The sequence below is a fragment of the Diospyros lotus genome, chromosome 12 (genome assembly GCF_014633365.1).
Source record: "Diospyros lotus cultivar Yz01 chromosome 12, ASM1463336v1, whole genome shotgun sequence".
Taxonomy (NCBI): Eukaryota; Viridiplantae; Streptophyta; class Magnoliopsida; order Ericales; family Ebenaceae; genus Diospyros; species Diospyros lotus.
This window is the reverse complement of record NC_068349.1, coordinates 7,773,814-7,793,604: the sequence shown is the minus strand read 5'-3', so window position 1 is coordinate 7,793,604 and position 19,791 is coordinate 7,773,814. Positions and strand designations below refer to the sequence as shown.

The 19,791-nt window shown below is 37.1% G+C and overlaps 1 protein-coding gene and 1 long non-coding RNA gene across 2 annotated transcripts in view; one reads left to right on the top strand and one right to left on the bottom strand.

Moving 5' to 3' along the window:
• Nucleotides 1-19,791, top strand: part of LOC127786835 (disease resistance protein RPM1-like) — a 117,221-nt gene that overhangs the window by 80,474 nt on the left and 16,956 nt on the right. The window lies entirely within an intron of this gene.
• On the bottom strand, nt 8,812-12,014 carry LOC127786648 (uncharacterized). The gene is made up of 3 exons (XR_008020025.1): nt 11,132-12,014; nt 10,676-11,023; nt 8,812-10,568 (listed from the first exon to the last, which is right to left on the bottom strand). It is a non-coding gene; the product is annotated as an uncharacterized LOC127786648 (long non-coding RNA).

The window sequence follows — 19,791 nt, the reverse complement described above, 5'->3', positions numbered from 1 at the left end:
TTTCCTTCAAGTCTCACACTTTGGGTTCTATGTTAGGCCAAATTTATTCAAAAATTTCAAAATTAAAAATCAATAAATATACACCCTAACTTCAATTTTTTTTTTCCATAAATGAAGCTTATACACTCTTTTAATGCTTAATACAACATACAACACAAATGAAAATACATATAGCTTAAGGCTTTATCGAGCCATTACAACACATCCTTGAAACTTCTCATTCATCCATAAGCTTTCCCCTTTTGCCTTGCTCTTTCTCATGCCTTGACAACCTACATGTGAGGGTAAAAACTTCATGAGCTATTAAGCTCAATAAGGGTGCTTATGCAATAAGTATGAACATAAACATAAATCATGTAATGGCATGTGCATGCAAATGTAGTTAGGTCTTCAATGCTCTCACAACCTTTCAAGGTTTGAAGCCTTAACCTACCCCTTTCCACCATGTATCTTAACAATCCCTATGGCCATAGCTATTATGTACATGAAGAGCATGCTTAATACAACATGAAAAGTTTATAAACATACTTACAACCATGCAAGGCCACCATCCCATGGGGCCATCCCTTACCTTTATTTATTTATTTTTTTTTTAGCTTCCTTCAAGGTTCTTCAAGCTCCATCAAGCTTCCATGGCCACTCTCCCATTTTTCCCAAACCTTCTTAAAGAAAATAAAGAGTGGATTACTCAAAACCCCTTAGAAAGATGAAGAGAATAAGATAAATTCACACCTTACCTCTAGGCTTCTTCTCATTCCTCTCTTCTTCTCCTTCTTCTTCTTCCTTTCTCTCTCTTCATTTGCAATCCATTCAAAATGAAAAATTGGAAGACTTAGCATCTTCCAAATACCCTTTTATCTCTAACAACTTCAAGGTTAGATCCTAACCCTTGGATCTTCCTTCACTTTATGAGAATAAATCCCCACCTTCCAAACTAGCACAATCCATGTGCTCTTGTCTTCTTTAATCTCCACCATTAGATTTCTTTTACTTTTGAAGACTAGATCTCAACCATTCAAATCCCTTTACATGTGGCAATCCATGCCACTTCTCTTGAATCATCTCAACCATTAGATTTTCAAGACTTAATCTCCTCCCTTGGATCAAGTCTTCCATGCCAAAATAGCTATTTTTCTCATTTATTTTTAAGGGGACTAATTTCATGCCATCACTTGAAAGACCACTTGAGAGACATAATTCATTTCCATAATGAATTAATTAAATGCCACCATTTTCCAACCATTAATGCATGACTATTTTCTTTTCCTTTTGCATTTTCTTTTTAAGCAACATTATCATTGCCTTTATTAAATGCTAGAATGACTAATATCATTTCTTTTACATTTATTTAACTCTTCATTTAACTTGGACCACCACTTGCCAAGTGTCACTCCATGACACCATTCTTGACTTCCAAGCTTTAATCTTATCCATCCATGTGGCATCCCCACATTTATTCACCAAATTTAGGGAAAATTAATTATTTTCTCACATAATTCAATATTCACCATTTTCCCTATTTCCATAATTAAATTCCTTTATGGAATTAAATTCCAAATTCCAAAATACCCTTTGTGAATTTATTAATCCCTTATCTCCACATAATTACAAAATTGAGATTTAATTCACCTACTCACCTAATTCCACATAGGAATTATTTTCAATTTATCAAAATACCCTTTTTATTGGATTTCACTATCCAAATTACCAAAATACCCCTCTCATAGGGCACCCTCAATCTCAAGGATCCAACACTTTCTCATGGGCATTTTTGAAATTTTCTCACTTTCTTTCTCATTCTTTTAACACCGGTAACACCGGGTGTTACAGTAGTGGGCTAGGGTGTCATAAGATTCGTTTGCGCCAACATCGATCTAACCATTTCCAACAAGTCCTATTCTGGCGTTCTGTAACATAATTTTGTTGCGGAGTGCTTGGAATTGTCAGGTGTCGAATTATACCATTTTCCTCACATAGACTTCTAAACTGATCAGAAAGATATTCATGACCTCTATCGGTTCGAAGAGTTTTTAAGCTCTTCTCCATCTAATTTTCAACCTCATGCACAAAGCGTCTGAAACAATCTAAAGCTTCTAACTTGTGAGAAATCAAATACATGTAATCGAAACGTGAATAATCGTTTATAAAGGTAATAAAGTATGATGTACCATGACGTGCCCTCACATTCATAGGACTGTATATGTCGAAGTGAACTAACTCCAAAGGACAAGATGCATGGGAAGCCTTACCAAAAGGTTTTCTCTTGGCTTTACAGGCTAAGTAAGTGTAACGCCCCGCTCTTCCAGGGTGTTAGATAACATAAGATTTTGGGGATATATTTTTTTCCAACAGAAACTCAACATATAAATCGTTTCCCGACAATCTCGTTACACCTTCTCAGTATATTAACTTATAATCATTAATAAACTAAGACAGGTAATACATCTCAATTGTGGAAGCTAGATCGAAACCTCAAATGGTATACAATCGAAATCATCTTATTCATAACCTTAAAGTCAAACCATCGTTTTACATGACGTAATCAAAATATACAACATAATTGAAAATGACATACTATAAACTATTTTCTAATCACCATTACTCCTCGACAATCCCTTTCCCCCTTGCGCCGCTGCTTTCACCTGGAACATTTGAATATTTCAGGGACATAGTCCATACTAGATGATGAACCATCTAAGTGAGAGCTCAAAACACGTTTTCATAAATGAATGCAAGACATGAAACAAAACGACACAACCTGACAAGCCCTACCCCAAGAGAATCCCTCACAACGCTTAACCTAACTATGGGGAAAGAGCAATATCTCTAAAGGCAATATCATCACATCAACACAACACAGTCCTAGTTTAAGAGGGGCAAAGTCAAAGCATCTCCTCGACACCTCAGGAACAATCGTTACCACTCCCGACCCAGGAGGTTCAATATCAACGCAAGAACCCGGCTCACCACAAATACGTTAGGGATTACGTTCCCACTCAAAAGAATTCCGAAAACATTACCCATTCCCAATTCATATCTCATATGGACAACGAATCATCCTAGTGCAACTTCCCTAGCCATACGGCCTGGCACGAAACCCTAGGCGGTTATCTCGGCATGCACACCAGCACAAGATACCCCTATATGTTATTCCGACAACACTCTTGGGAAATTACGGCTACACTATCTAGATAACATTTTAGGCTGACATCCCATATGAACAACACAAAACTCATCACAATGCCACATATCACAACTCAATGCATCATATAAACAACATTTTATGAACATTATTTATTGCATAAAATACAATGCACATGTATAAAACGTTTTAGGGCTAACCTCTCACATGAAACCAACCGTCACCGGTTAAATTGTTCACATGCAACAAAACCATTTTGCATGAAATCATAACACATTTAGGTAGAACAAATACCAAATTTTTAGGGTAGGAACACTCACAATAAACCAAGTTTTAGGGTAAAACTACTCACCTCGAAATTATTCAGAATGCCTTAATTTGCGTTAATGACCTCGATTTTCTTGCCAATCTCAAAGTTTGCACAAGTCACTTCACCTTGCCAATCTCAAAATTTTTCTAGAGAATGAGACTAGCGCGTGAGTTTCACGAGTTGGTCGTCTTACCGGCGTCGGTACACCGGCGATGCTGGATTTCAATGCCATCTTCTTCTACAGCTTCAATTGATTAGCATGGCACCAAGAATGGTTTGAAAGGAGCACCGAAAATGGTCCAACCGACGCTTGAAGACTTTTCCAAACCATCCATCTAGGGCTCTGATGAAGCCTCGAATCTTGCTCGTTTCTACTCCTTTGCTCACCAAACTTTTCAGAAATGCTCTACTACTCTCAAGGATCAAAAGCCCTCTATCCTTGCTATTCGATTTACCCTTAATGCCTTCGATTTGAGCTTTAAATCTTTGAAAGTTTTGGCCACTTCAACCTCTATTTATAGCCAAAACCCGGCCAATCAAAGGCCAAGGGTTGGCCTCCAAGCTTCCAGGCACCGTATATAACCTTTCCCAGCCCTCTCTTGGTCGTTCCATTGTCAGAAAATAACTCCACGTGCGGTGGCAGTGCGGCAACCGTTTTTGTAGTGTTCACATTGCACTTTGATTAATTACACTTTGGCCCCCTTGTTTCTTCCAATCTCAGTTTGCCCATTTCCTTGAAGCCTCTAATCTTTCCAATAACATCACTAAGGCCCACAAGTTTTGTACTCTTCATTTCATTCTTGAAATTTTTGAAAAACTATCTTTTTGACCTTTCTCGAGCAAAATTAGTAAATTACACTTAGGCCCGATTGATTGATTTGACCCTAAGTCCTTTCATTTCAACCCGAAATCGCTTAAGGGTTGTTCTACATATAAAATATAGGTTCTCAAAACACTTCGTTGACTTTTCAGAATTTTCCTACATCGATTCGATTTTTCAGCCTGATTCACAGTTGTACCAAAAATCATTCCCAATCCTAATTCATTTGACATCTAAAATCATACCTCAAATCACTCATCAATACTATATTATTTTTCTTAAACATCTAGGGTCCAGCGTACTCCTTATGGTCGATTCGGTCACTTAAAACTATGATAGTGTACTCTATAGCCCTATTCTTCCAAAAATTCCACGTATACCTCTCGTACAATCCCATGTATAACCTCAAGAATTTCCCGAGTATTATAATAAGGCTCACACATAGTGAGTCTCACTTTACTGAGAGATCCTAATAGACTTTCTCGTGCTAGCCTTGCCATTCTTTCTTGGCTCACATGGTTAAGTCTTTTGTGCCATAAGTCACAGTCAATATTTACAATAAAAAAAGTAGAAGAAACTAATGCAATAGAATGGTTATCATAAACGTGATCCAAATTTGGTTTGAAAAAATCATCCACTAAAAAATCACTACCAAAGAATGTATCATCCAAATAAATGTTCATGCCAGTATCACAGAAAATAAAAAAAATAACTTTGTCCTAATAAACATGCTATTAATAATATATTACACTAGAATCCAAGAGCATGCATAACATCCTTTAGGAGTAGAATCTTGCCATTCTTCATCTTGAGCTAGAATGAACCAACTCCAAGAACTTCCTCTTGTGCACCATTCCCAAGCATGAAGTATTGAGTTCCCGCTGGCACCTGATGGTAATCCACAAACCCTTCTTTCTCAACACTTACATGTCATGTTGCTCCTGCATCCACAATCCACTCAAGAAGTGAGTATGCAACTAATGCATGCGAGCAAACATGAATCAAATGGGAATAAGAAGAGAAATGTACCTTCTTCGGCTTTGGACAATCCCAAGTAAAGTGACCATTTTTCTTACAATTGTAGCATTTCAGTTTGGACAAATCTTTCTTTCCATGTGCATCTTTCTTTACCTTTTCCAATCTTAGGTGTAGGGCCTGATGCCCTCGATTCTTATCTCTTGCGTTTGGGCCCAAAACCCTCACGTCTGTCGACCTTGGCTACAAAAGCTGCCGCACGGTTCACTTTGATGCACTCCACCTCAAGCTCTAAGTGAAGTGAAATATCATCAAAAGTTTTGATATTTTCACTATATGTCATAAGGAGCTTCATCTGAGACCACTCAGGGTCAGGCAAGGATCTTATCACCCCTAGGAGTTGATGCTCATTAGTAAGCATTACTCCTACACTCAGAAGATCTCTGATGATTGAACCCATCACTCTTAGATGCTCAGCCATATTGTATCTCGGGTCCTTGACATACTATTGAAATTTTAATTGTAAAGCACGAAGCTTTGTTGCAGATGTCTGACCAAAAGTAATCTTCATCTTTTACCACATTTCCATAGCAATCTAGCAAGACTCAAACTGGCCCATGAGGTCAGCCCGCATGCTAACAAGCATCGTAAGATAAGCATAAGGGTCCCTCTCAAGCCATTTATCATAGGCCCGCTATGTCGCCAAGGAAACATTTTTTCCTTGTGGCACGGGATGTGAAGTCTCCAAAACGTCCCATACTTTCTCCATTTGAAGTAGATACTGAATTTGCTTTTCCCATGTGGAGTAGTTGGATCCATCCAACTTATCTATCCTGGTCATGCTTCCAGCAACTGAACTGGTGGCCATTGATCATTGAATCAAGGACAACAAAAGATATTCAATGTACGTATTCAAGGCAAACAATTAAATCAAACATTTAGCTATGTATTTCGGGATCAATAGATCACTAGGCTTCAAAGTCATCACCCTTGATGCATAACCAAAAATGCTATGACTCAATTGCTTATGTGGAACTGATCCACATAATCTAACAATATATTAAGACCCACACAAAGCCTAAGATTGGTACTAAACCAAAATTAATTATCAACAAGCAAATAAAACTAAACATTTGTAGACAACAGATAATTAATTAAGTTAATTTATATTGAGCAAAAAATGTGGCACAACACATCTATTTATAATTTTAGACTCAAAATTAAACTTATTAATTTTTGGTCTAAAACAATAATCAAAACAATTATCATGACAAAATTAAACACATTATAAATGTCATGAAAATAATTTTACTAATTACAAAAATTAGCATTCTAGAATTAGATATTCCAAAAATAATTCTGATTTTATTATTATTATTATTAATCTAAAAATGGATTTATTATTTAATTTATAATTTTAGGCTCAAAATTAAACTAATTAATTAATGGCCCAAAAGTATAATCTAAATAATTAAATAAAATCCCAACAATATGGCCCAGTACAAAATTAAGTCCCAAATAATTTTAAATTAAAAACTGGTCCAATTTGTTAATAAAACAAATGGACCAAAAGTAAGTCCAAGCCCAGCCTTAGATCCACTCACGGATCTCCTTATGGATTGGGTTAACCCAATCTAGATCAAACCGAGTGGGTCAACCCAACACATAATGGGTCTTTTTCCCCCAACTTATCACTTAGGGTTTACTGGGCTCCCTTGCGTCGTCATCATCGCCACCTCTTTCTCTTTCCACCGTCGACCACCTTTGCTTCTTCTTACCATCATCGTCGGTCGCCCCATCTCATTCCTTACCCATCATCGCGGCGGCTTTAGCAGCCCGACTTTCTACCTAAACAGTGGCCACAAAGGCTATTGTTCGAAAAGAAAGGAGGGGAAGAGACCAACGCCATGGTCAAGAAGAAGTACTCAACCGGTCGGCCATGGCGTCGCCAGCCAAAGCCGTAGTGAACTAACGAGGCGAAGACAATCTCGACAGCTCATGAACATGGCCACCACCACTCCATGGCGAGCCACGACAAACCTTCGGCCACAGCCACTCCATGGTGACTGGTCATGGCGAGACACACGAAGAATCGGCCACTACGATTGGACCTCCCACTGGCCGCGACGAACGCAACTGCTGTCAATTTGAATCGATGACCATGTCGGGCATTAAACTTGAATCGATGGCCTTGGCAGAAGGCGGCGACTGTGGCGATCATTGGCAACGAGCAAAAACGACCGACCGTCGGCCATGGCAGAAGGAAAAGGGTCTTGGCCAAGACATCATTAACCACGGCCATGGCTGATTTCAACCTCCAACGATAGATCTCCCACTAGTCGCGACATATACACGACTACTGGGGACGACCTCAGCCATTAGTCATGATGAACATGGTTGCCGCCGACGGGGCCTCAGCCATCACAAGGATAACCGAGGAGTAGCAAGCCCAGCGACCGTGACGAACATGGCCATCGACGACTACCTCAGTCATATCTGGATTGCAGTAGGCAAATAAAAAGATAATTTTTGTGTAAAAATATCACGAGTTGGATCGCAGTGGACGGAGAGACCATAAAATTATTTCACATAGAAAAATATCACAAGTTACTAAAATTGTGACTACGAATGGTCAATCACAACGATGTAGACAAATAAACAAAAGCTCTGACATCATTGCAGAACTTTTAATAAAATTGCAAACGATATGTAAAATACTTGAATCACAGCAGAATAATTGAATCTGATTTGTTTAACAACCTCCGTGGAAGAAAACTACAAAAACTTTCTTGTACGTCCATCCTTGTCCGTCCAAGATTCGAATGGTGATGCCGAAGACAGTATATGAGCGACCAGAAGCTGATTCTAATTATCGTCTATTTTTCATTGACTTCTATGCCTATTTATAAGTATCATAGAAATATAGATAAGCATAACTCTTTAGGAATTTGAATTCAATTCAAATTCCAATAACGTATCCCATCATATTGTTAAAATTCAAATACGAATGAATTTGAAATAAATTTAAATTCTAAATACTTATCTTATCATTAGGAAATTTATCCCAATGTAATCGCAATTCTAACAAGTCCCAAGTCAATGATGGATGATTGTCAACCATGTTATGTGTAGCCCGATTCCAGTGAACAAAAGAAGAAATTATTGTCGATAAGATTTGAAGTATAACTCAAATTAAAAAATATATATATGTTTTCTCTAGAGATGATCTTTTAAGATATTTTCTAAAGTCTAGCATAATTTTGAAAAACAATTTTTTTTTGACTTTGTAATAAATTACAAGGTTGTGTTATTAAATTCATAATTTTAAATTCATAAATATATTTATTTTGACGTACCTACAGTATTACAATAATTCCATCTTCATTACTTTCCTATTCTTCATCCAAGCAAAGTGACAGAATATTACTTTCTTTTGTATTATTGTCATGTCATTTAAAGTGGGCAAGCAATTTTGCTGTGCCCACCATTGAAACTTGGAAGCTAAAGCTTTCTCTTTCATTTCAGTTGTTTGAAACTGAGGCTTCAAAATGGTCAGTCAAAGTGGCGAAGGAAAGCTCATTGTTGCTCTTTTGTTTGTTTGATGATATTTCACAGAAGCAACATAATCACCATGCAACCCAAAAACAAAAGAAAGGTATCAGCAACAAGCACAGTATGCCACAGTGAAAAGAGATCGTGAAAGTCCGATATTTGTTGACAAAATGGTTGTGTTAGCTTTATTCCCCCATATTTGGCCATGCTTTGAGCAACATGCTCCTTTTTTATCCCCACTTTTCCTTTACATTCCAATTCAGCCTTTTCACTCCACAAAGCTTTATCCTCAAACCAGCTAAACAATAGTATCTTTACTCCACAAAGAGTTTGGGAGAATACCTCCGCGGATAGCATATGCGGTGAGACATTTCTTCATATCTAAACCACAGAGAGGATCATTGCTTGTTGGACAGGTTTCTTGAGAGACAGAAGCACAAGTTCTAAGAGGCAAATGGCAGAAAGTGTAGTCAACTTTCTACTCAACAACCTAGTTGCACTTTTGCGGAGCGGAGCCTTGAACCGATTCAGCGATGCGCGGGGAGAAGTTCGGTGCATCACGGATGAATTGGATAGGATGAGGGCTTTTCTAGGGGATGCAGATACAGACAAAGAGAGCGATCAAGAGATTGATGTATGGGTTAAGCAAATGCGCAATGTTGTTTATGATATGGAAGACGTCCTCGACGAGTTCAAGCTTCATTCAGTGTACCCTCACAGGGAGGGGATCTATGGCTTTATCCTCAAAGCTTTTCAATGCATCCTGAACTTGAAGGCTGGCCACCAAATTGATAGAAAACTGAAAGACATCAAAGAAAGAGTCAAAAACTTAAAGGAGCATAAGACATACCGTCGCAGACTTACACCGGAGGAGGGCTCGACCTCATCCACCTTTAATTCTAACAGCAGATCGTGGCACGATTGCCGAGTGGATGCTCTTCTTGTAGAGGAAGCTGGGTTAGTAGGAATAGACAAGCCCAAGGGGCAGCTGATTGAGTACCTTTTGAAGGGTGAGCCTGGACTCAGGGTAATCTCAGTGGTTGGAATGGGGGGGACAGGGAAAACCACCCTGGTAAAAAAGGTTTACGATGATGCAATAGTGAAAAGCCATTTCCAGATCCAAGCTTGGATCACAGTTACAGAGTCATTCATGATTAAAGAGATCCTGAAAGACATAATTCAGCAACTGTTTGAACAAATCAAGCAACGAATCCCCCAAGAAGTTAAGACCATGAAAATAGAAGGCCTGAAAATGAAAATCAACGAATTCCTGAATCAAAAGAGGTATGTAATTGTTTTGGATGATATATGGGGTATAGAGGCATGGGAAGCTCTAACATATGCATTCCCTAACTCTCAATTTGGGAGCCGAGTGATGGTCACAACCCGACATGCTGATATAGCTCGGACTGCCTGCACAAGATTTGATGATCAGATATATAATCTGAAACCCTTGACTGAGGATTTGTCTTGGAGATTATTTTGCAGAAAGGCATTCAGAGCAGACTCTAGTCCTCCACACTTGGAGAAACTTTCTCGAGAAATCCTAGGAAGATGTGAAGGCTTGCCGCTTGCAATTGTGGCAATTGGGGGCCTTCTGTCAACTAAAGAGAAGGGTAAAATAGATGAATGGGAGAAAGTTAACCGCAGCCTTGGTGCTCATATCGAAGGAAACAGAAAGCTCGAGAGTATGAAGCAAGTACTGTTGCTCAGTTATGATCATTTGCCGAGTTACTTGAAAGTGTGTTTCCTATACTTGAGCATTTTCCCTGAGAATTGTTTCATTAAACGTATGAAATTGATCAGATTATGGATGGCAGAAGGATTTGTTGAAAGAAGAGAAGGGCAAATGCCAGAAGAAATAGCAGAGGATTACCTCAATGAGCTTGTTGATAGAAGCCTAGTCCAAATAGCCAAAACAACTAGAAATGGAAGGGTTAGCGCATGCCGAGTCCATGACCTTCTGCGAGAAATTGCTCTTTCAAAGTCTAGAGAACTAAATTTTGTAGCGATAGCCAATAAAAACAATGCACCCTGGCCTGAAAAACTCCGGCGCTTGTCAATTCATGGAACGTGTAGAGAAGTGAAAAAAAGCAGGAAGGACTCCCAACTTCGTTCTCTGTTCATGTTCGGGGTAAGAGATCTGCCACCTAAATCACGCATCTCTAGATTGCTTGCCGGAAGTCTCAGGCTACTAAAAGTATTAGATTTGCAGGGTGCACAGCTGCAGATTTTTCCAGAAGAAATCTGTAAGTTATACCTTTTAAGATGTATAAACTTGAGAGAAACAAGGGTGAAAGAAATTCCACGCTCTATTGGGGGGCTTCTTTACCTGGAGACATTGGATCTCAAGCATGCTGACGTGACTGAATTGCCTGTTGAAATCCGAAAGCTCAAAGAATTACGCCATCTTTTGGTGTACCGTTACCAGAAAGGAACATCTTCACCCTTTTACGCCACTTATGGTTTTAAGGCACCATTGGGAATGGGGGACCTGCCATCTTTGCAAAAGCTCTGCTTTGTTGAAGCAGATCAAAGTAGTGATATATTGAATGAGGTAGGAAAGTTAACCCAACTCAGAAAGTTGGGCATTACCAAATTGAGGAGAGAAGATGGGGTGGCACTGTGCTCTTCCATCGAAAACCTAAAGAACCTTCGGTCATTAGATTTGAGTTCAATAGAGGAGCGTGAGATCCTTGACCTCCAGTCCATGTCTTCTCCTCCGCCATACCTTCAGCGGATATGGCTGCAAGGAAACTTGGAGAAGCTACCGCCGTGGATATCTTCGTTGGATAACCTTGTGAAACTGCGGCTGAGGTGGAGTAGGCTAAGATTGAATCCACTTGAGCCTCTTCAAGCTCTACCAAATCTAGTGGAGCTTCAACTTCGCGATGCTTATGATGGTGGAGAGTTGCATTTCATGGCTGGAGGGTTCCAAGCACTTAAGGTATTGCATCTCCATGACTTGAAGCAGCTGAGGAGGGTGTCAGTGGAACATGGGGCAATGCCACAGCTCGAAGATCTCAGGATTATCCACTGTGAATTGCTGGAGAATGTCCCAGCAGGCATTGAGTTCCTCATCTATCTGAAGTCACTTGCTTTTGCAGATATGCAAAATGAACTGATTCGGAGGCTCCAAGGCAGACAAGATGAGGATTACCTGAAAATCAAGGGCATATCAGAAGTTTATATTACCTTTCGGCATGGCGACAGCTGGAACCGAATTTTTCTGTCAGGATAAAGTTTCTAAGTTACCCCTATGTTGACGTTTCAAAAAATCTTATAGTGCCTCAGATTTAACCAAAAGTTCTCTTTCATATCAGTCATTTTTGTATTATCAGATGCTGTTTTAGCTTGTAACTCTTCAGTAAACTGGTTGTTAGTGTGTGTATATACATATATGATAAGGAATAAGGATTATTAGTATGATAGGATATTAGTTGATGTATTCCGTTAATCTTTTTAGTTTATCTTTCATTTAGAGTCTAGAGTTATGTTTGATATAGGTTTTCTCTTGTTATCTTTTAGTTAGTTTCATCTTTTATAGCTTGGAAATGATTTCATAAGAATGTTCTAATTAGGATAGAATTTTGCCAATAAATAGGCATGAGGCATTCACAAAACGTCTTTGATTATTTGAGCTCTCTTTTCTCCCTTTGTTCTTGCTTTTTCTTCTACTTTGCTTTCTTTTTCAATCTTTCCTAAAATTCTGGCAGTCCCCGTCAAATTTGGTAGTAGAGCAAATTTTATGCAGCAACAACAGGATGGCAAATGAGCCGGCTCATTAAAACTTCATTCGAGTTCGTTCATTAAGGTAAACTAGTCAAACTTTAGTCTTAACCTCAAATTTGGTTTGTAAATGAATTGAGCTCAAGCTAGCTAATACGATTAGAGGCTCGCGAGCAAGCTCGATTATAAGTTTGTGAGCTGTATCGTTTAGAGGGTGGCGAGCAAGCTTGATTATTGCCTCGTGAATAGTTCGTGAATAATTTTGTTTATAAATACATTAATAAATTTATTCGAGTAAGTCTTTTTAATACTCGAGTAAAATATAATATTACATCAATATATATATATATAATATTGTCGTGAAAATATAGCACACGTCACATGTCAAAATATATATATGTTGGTTAGAGATGGAAACATTTACTCTCTTATCGAAAAATTTTGCCAAAATTAAACTCAGCAAACTTGATATGAGTTGATTGAGTTTATCATTTTAAATCGTGAGTCAACTCTGATTATATGAAAAACTAATTCTACAAGCGAGTTGACTTGTTTAAATCTTCATGACTTGTAAACTCGTACGAGTTGACTGGCAAATTGAACAACAATAATGGTAATAGTCTATGTGACAGTTCATAATCAATTAATCATATTTTCTTTCTAAAAAATCTAAGAATCGGGAATTATTTTCAAAAATCATAAATTATAGATCCTTATCACATATTCTTAATTGCTTATGAATAAAATCATCAAAATATCTAGGGACTCATTCATATATAATTGGAAAGGTATAAATGAATATATGACCATTTATTAATATACAAGATTATATCATTAGGCCCAAAACACACACTAGATGTTATCTAAATCTAGTATTAGGACAATGACACTAACATCCTAAGCAGCATGCTCAGCAAACTTGACATTTACGCTCACAACACCTTTTTGAGACTTCAAATTCAAAACTTTGTAGCCTTTTGAATGCCTATTACACCCAACAAACACTCCAGCGTCAACTCTTTAGCAAAGTTGCTATCTTTTACTTCAGGAACTTGTGTGTAACATAAACAACCAAAGATCTTGAGGTGCCTAACAGATGGTTGGACTCCAAACCACAACTCATATGGTGTTTTACCTTCAAGAGCTTTAGTTGGCGATCTATTAAGTAAATACACTTAAGTTTTTACTAATTCTGCCCAGAATTGTTTTGGTAATTTTTTTCAAATAGCAAACACCTTGCCATGCTCGTTATAGACCTATTCTTCCTCTCACACACTCCATTTTTCTATGGAGTGTAAGCAATTGTCAATTGATGATGAATACATGCTACCTAAAGAAAATTCTCACTCATGTGAAGTGAAATCAATCCCATTATTAGACCTCAACTTTTTAATCTTTTTACCACATTCATTCTCAACCAAAGACTTTAAATCTTTGAAAAACATAAAATACTTTAGATTTCTGTTTTAAGAAAAATATCCAACACATCCTGTTGTAATCATCAATGAAGAGCAGGAAGTATTTACTACCACTAAGAGAAGGATTCTTTATTGAGCCACACACATCAGCGTGCAGAAGTTGAGCTTATCTGAGGCTCTACAACCGTGATTAGATGGAAATTCCAATCTACTTTGTTTACCCATTTGGGAAATTCCACACACATCAGTGGGTTCATGCACAGTAGACATACCACACACTAGACGTTTACTATGCATTTTCTTTAAAGAAGAATAATTAAAATGCGCAAATCTTTTGTGCCACAGTTGAGACTCATAAATGAAGTGGGGAGGGCATGAATTTTAGTTTCTTACCATTGAACTGGAAAGCATTTTTCAACCATTTTAACAGACAACAGCTTCGCACCAAATTTATCAAACACATCACACACTTTATCATGAAAATACAAACTGTAGTGTTTTCCAAGTAGTTGACCAACACTGAGAAGACTGAATAATTTCAAGAACAAATAAGACATGAGGAATTGATTTTGTACCTGGAGAAGTCTTAACAATAGCGTCTCCCTTGCCCTTCACTTCTACAAAGCTACCATAACCAATCTTCACCCTTGATGTATAGCTTTTATCTAATACTCTATACAGATTAGCATTTGGGGTCATGTGCTGGGTGTATCCACTATCAATTAACCAAGCTTCAGTGCTACTAGTTGCTACAAAACAATATTCATGTTTGACAGCCATAAATAGCTTCTCCTTCTGTTGTTCAGAGTTCTCAGCTACTTGAGCTTGTTGCTCTGTTTTTGTCTTGTAAATCTGTTCCACATGGCCAAACTATTTACAACTCCTGCATTGAACCCTAGGCCTGTACCAACAATAATTTTCAGAATGGCCTTTCTTATTGCAATGAGAACAAGGCTGAAGCCTCAATTTTCTGCCATTTCCTTTGTTGCCTTGGTGCTCTTCCTTCTTTTTGTCTTTTGTCTCACCAGTAGCCTTCTTTCCTCCTGCATTTGATTGAGTTTTGCCCTTTTGACTTGCCAATAACGTTGCTTCGCTCGTATCTTCAAGCTTGTAGGCCTTCCTTTGCTCCATAGTTTGCAAGAAATTTACGAACTTAGATAATGTAAGTTGAGACAAGTCTTTAGACTCAAATCTTTTTTGGAAAGCTCACCAAAACCTTTTCAACCAACCTGTTTTCTGGTAGATCTTCATCTAGCAAACTTATTTGATTCACAGTATTCATGAGTTTATCATAATATTCTTTAATAGACTAGTGTCTTTAAATATTCAAGAATATGCAGCTCAAATTCCCTTCTCAAAAATTCAATACCTGCATTTGCCTAGTCTTTTCACTCCCTAGAAATTCAGCTTTAAGCCTATCCCACGCTTCCTTAGCTGTTTCACAAGCCATTATTCTTGTGAATATTGTATTAGATACAGCTGAGTGTATAAGAGACGAGGCTTTTGAATTTTTAGCTTTCTCATCTGAATAATACTTCATTTGAGCTATGGTGGGATATTTAGGTAGAGGTGCAGGATTTTGGCCTATTACTACTACTTCCTAGAGATCTAGTTCTCTCAAGAAAGTTTTCATCTTGACGGCCCAAATCTGATAATTATCACCTGTAAAAACAAGTGGAATAATTGTTGCAAGACTGCTACTCACAGACATGGTTGGTGGTTGTTAGTTTTTCTTGTAAAGGGAAATGAGCTTGCTAGTTTTTTCTCTCACTCAAACGTTCAGGTCTCTCAAAGATCAGAAAAGGCTCTAATACCACTTGTTGGACTTGAAAGGAAAATGAAATAGACAAATACGAGTTGAAGGAAGAGCATAATATTCTACTTTTTTTCATTGGTATTTATATTGATAACAAAAGTTTCCTGCTTAGTCAGTCAACAACCAACATTCCCAACTTGTGTCTTCCCAAGTTTATGATTAAAATAAGCCACATCATATATACTTAAGAAGACTCTAGAGTTTTTAGTCAAAAAAAGGTACAGCTGATAATTAATTACATTGATAAAAAATATTAGATAATGTAAGAGCAATAGACACTCCGTCAATAATCCACATAGCTTCCAACATCGGTTACCACATACGAATGAAGCACATTAAGCTGGATTGTCATTTTATTCAATAGAAGATCCAAACGAAGCTGCTCACTCCTCAGTTTATTTCCTTCTCACCGTGAATTGGCAGATATTTTTACTTAGGGTCTTGGACAGGAAGAATTTTGCACTCTACTTCAGTCAATTGGCGTGCTCACATCAGCTTAATTGAGGCATTTTGGCAATATTCCAAGAAAGCAAGATAAGATGTGTCGCGTTCCGCCATCCCATCAGCTTGAGAGAGACTGTTGACTAATGGAATATTGTCGATCCTGACTATCTCCTAATCACCTTAAATTACGGGAGGCAATTAGGCATTTAAAAGATCCATAATCCTGTCAAATCCTCCCTATAGTACAATCACCATCTTAAAAGGAAGCTTCCTTCCTTTTTCTGATTCCCTTATAATTATTTTGCCGATAGCTTGCACGGTGTCTTCCTCCATCCTGTATACATCATCACACTATTATACTCTACTTGTTTTCTTGTGACTTAAAATTTTTATTTATTTATAATTAGTCTTCTTAATTTGACTGAAACTATGATTTTAAATTTGATTGTGATCGTGATGTTGTCAAATTCAATTTTATTTTAAATTTATCTCATTGGAAGAATATTCTCATGCGTCATATTCTGATTAGGATATGATTTTTTGTATTCATTCATAAATGATTTTAGGTCTATAAATAGGTGTCCAAATCACATGAAATTAGATCATCAAAATTACACAGAATGTGTGTTAATAGCACTTTTGTATTACCGATTTTGATTAGTGATATTTTATTCTTTTTGCCCGTAAATTTTTTCGATTTGAGTTTTCTACGTTAAATTCTGTGTTCGTGTTCGGTTGATTGATTTGATCGTAGTTTGTATTCAATCATATTTCTTAACACTTGTAAATATATGAATGAAAGTTTATTCATCATAGTTTTACATTACATGTAATTAAGGACGTATATATAACCAAGACATGAACCAAAAAGAAAATGCCATCCTTGGAAAAGCTTTACAGAAATTCACAGATTTTAGTATTAACCAACAAGAAGTCTGACGAATGCCTTGCTCAAACTGACATCACTCCACCTGTAAAAATGAATGCCCACATCAAAAGACCATTCCATTTGGTTATAAACTTCTATTAGGCAAATCATGTAAAACAGAAACATGAGGATATGATTTCAAAATGCGAAAAATAAAAATAGAGATTATCCTTTGTCTGAAATCAATGAGGACCCTACACTCAAAGAAGATCAATCAAATAAGAATCTAGATGCGTCCAATCCAGCTGTTCATGACCTGGTCAAAAGGAAGCAACAATGAGTAATAGTAGAACTATCACAAGCACTCAAATCCATAATTAAGTTAAAAGCACCTTACATCCCTTTAAGAATTTCAGGTGGCTGAGAAGAGTTTACTACTTCTGCATTCATTTGTACTATCAACATTTGCAACAAGAAATAAATGCATGTAGCATATAGATATATATATGTTTTGAAGCCATCCTTAATTATATTTCCATTTCTAGATTTCTATGACAGGAGAGATGCAACAAGAAAATTTTATATCTACTTAACAACTTACAGATGTTCAAAGAAGTTAAGGGCCTCTTTATTTGTGGAAAATAATTTTTATTTTTTATTTATCTTTCCATATTTCTATTTAGCCGAAATGAAGGCATAGGCCACTAAAGCCTATGCCTAAGCCCCCAAGTAAGAGAGGCCCCAAAATTGATAAATTAATTAAAATTTATTTATTTTTATGTTTTGAGATGTAAAATTACTAATTTTATTTTATGATGATAATTAATCATGTTTTAGTTGTTTTCAGTCAAAACATGCTCTTTGAATTCAAAATGCGAAAAACACTCTCCATTATCTGGAAGATATCTATGTTTGGCTTTCTTCTCTCTTCTTTCTTCTCTTCTCTTCTCTTTTTTCTTATCTCTTCTATTCCCTTCAAGGCTCGTTGTGAGCCACTATTGACCACCCCTCATCGTTCAACTCATGCATTATAAAACATATAGTCACCCAAATATAGTGGTTTGCTACGCATTATAGGCATAATTAACTCAAAGAATGTAATTTTCCCACACCATAGATCATTTTAGGGCTATGGAACCCAAGCGTTTGTAGAAAAAAATTAACCCAAAAATAATAAAAGTCACTGAGTTTAATTGGCCAATCAAATCTAGCCATACTATTGACCTAATTACCTGGTCTTTTTTTCTTTTTCTTTTTTTTTGGGGGGGGGGAGGATTCTAATAACTCAAGAGGCACAAAATTAAATTATTATTTAAGAATTATATTTCCATACGTTTGGGTAATAAAAAATCTCATGTCATCATCTTGGTCCAATGTTAAAGATTAGTAGTAATACTATAAAACACTTGATCATATAATCACCGAATGGCCTCCAAATGTGCCTGATATGGTAGTTTGTTGTGCATTATAGGCACAATTAACCCACACCTATTATAAAATAAAGTTATTTCAAGAAATTTTTATAACCGATTTAAAAAATCATAATCAATTTTAGCAATAATTTTGCTGGCCACAAATTTTTTTCATAGGTCTATTATATAAATTTGTTTCACAATAATTTATACAATTTTTAAAGTCACATATCAACTAGTTTACTGTATCTATACAAATAATATGCAATTTTCTTCTAGAGGGCACAACATCCTCCATCGTCCAATGGCTCACCCAACAATCATCTTTGTGCCTTAAAATGTGCTTAACGTATTTTATTATGTAGTAGTTGCAGCTGGTCTTGTATTAGAAATAATAGAATTCAATGTCAAACTATCACATAACAATATTTTAATGTATTTAATTGACTATAATATTTTAATTAAAAATTTCAATACTCGTCGGGTTGCTGAGGCATAGACATCTTCTCCGGATCAAGGATCTCCACCTCCTATTCTCTATATGAAGGCGTAGGTGTGGAGATATACTCATAATATCCACTGCACGTCAAGCAAATAAGTAGAAGGCTCACCAATGGCTTCATGGACTCAACCTCATGCTGACGTCACATCGTGCCAAGGAGTTGTATATGATAACTTTATTCTCTTTCAAGCAGATTTTAGTGAGGATCCAATGCTTAACGTTAGGTATAGTGGACTAAATCCATCATTAAAATTAAAGACCACTTACGAAGTCCACTTACCACGGAGGGATGTCATCATCATTCCTCCCTGAGACAAAACCTGCCCAATTTGAGGGGATACTCGATTTAGCAGTCATGAAACTTTTCCCACTCTAGAAGTTTTGAATATACCCTTGGAAGAAAATGTTTTACATTGATCACAGACGAAATACAGATGTAACAAAAACTGAGTAAAATGATATGTGTTTAGCACTCACAAAAAGCAAAGTTACATCACCACATACTTGGCATCATACAGAGGACAAGATTGTGTATCTCTCCTCCATCGGAAACAACACAAAAAGCAATCAATATGACACCCATCCAACCATGTCATCTAGTTTTCTAAATCACGGAGGTGGCTCAGTAATGGGTGGAGCATATAACCAATGTCACATCTACAATAACCAAATAATGCATTATCGATGTAAATAGAAAGGGAACTGACTATTTATACTTACCCGAATTCTTCTTGTGAGCTTATATAGTCAATGTAGCCCTCGCGCACGCGTGCACGGGAGAGGGCGGAAGGGGGGTTAGAATC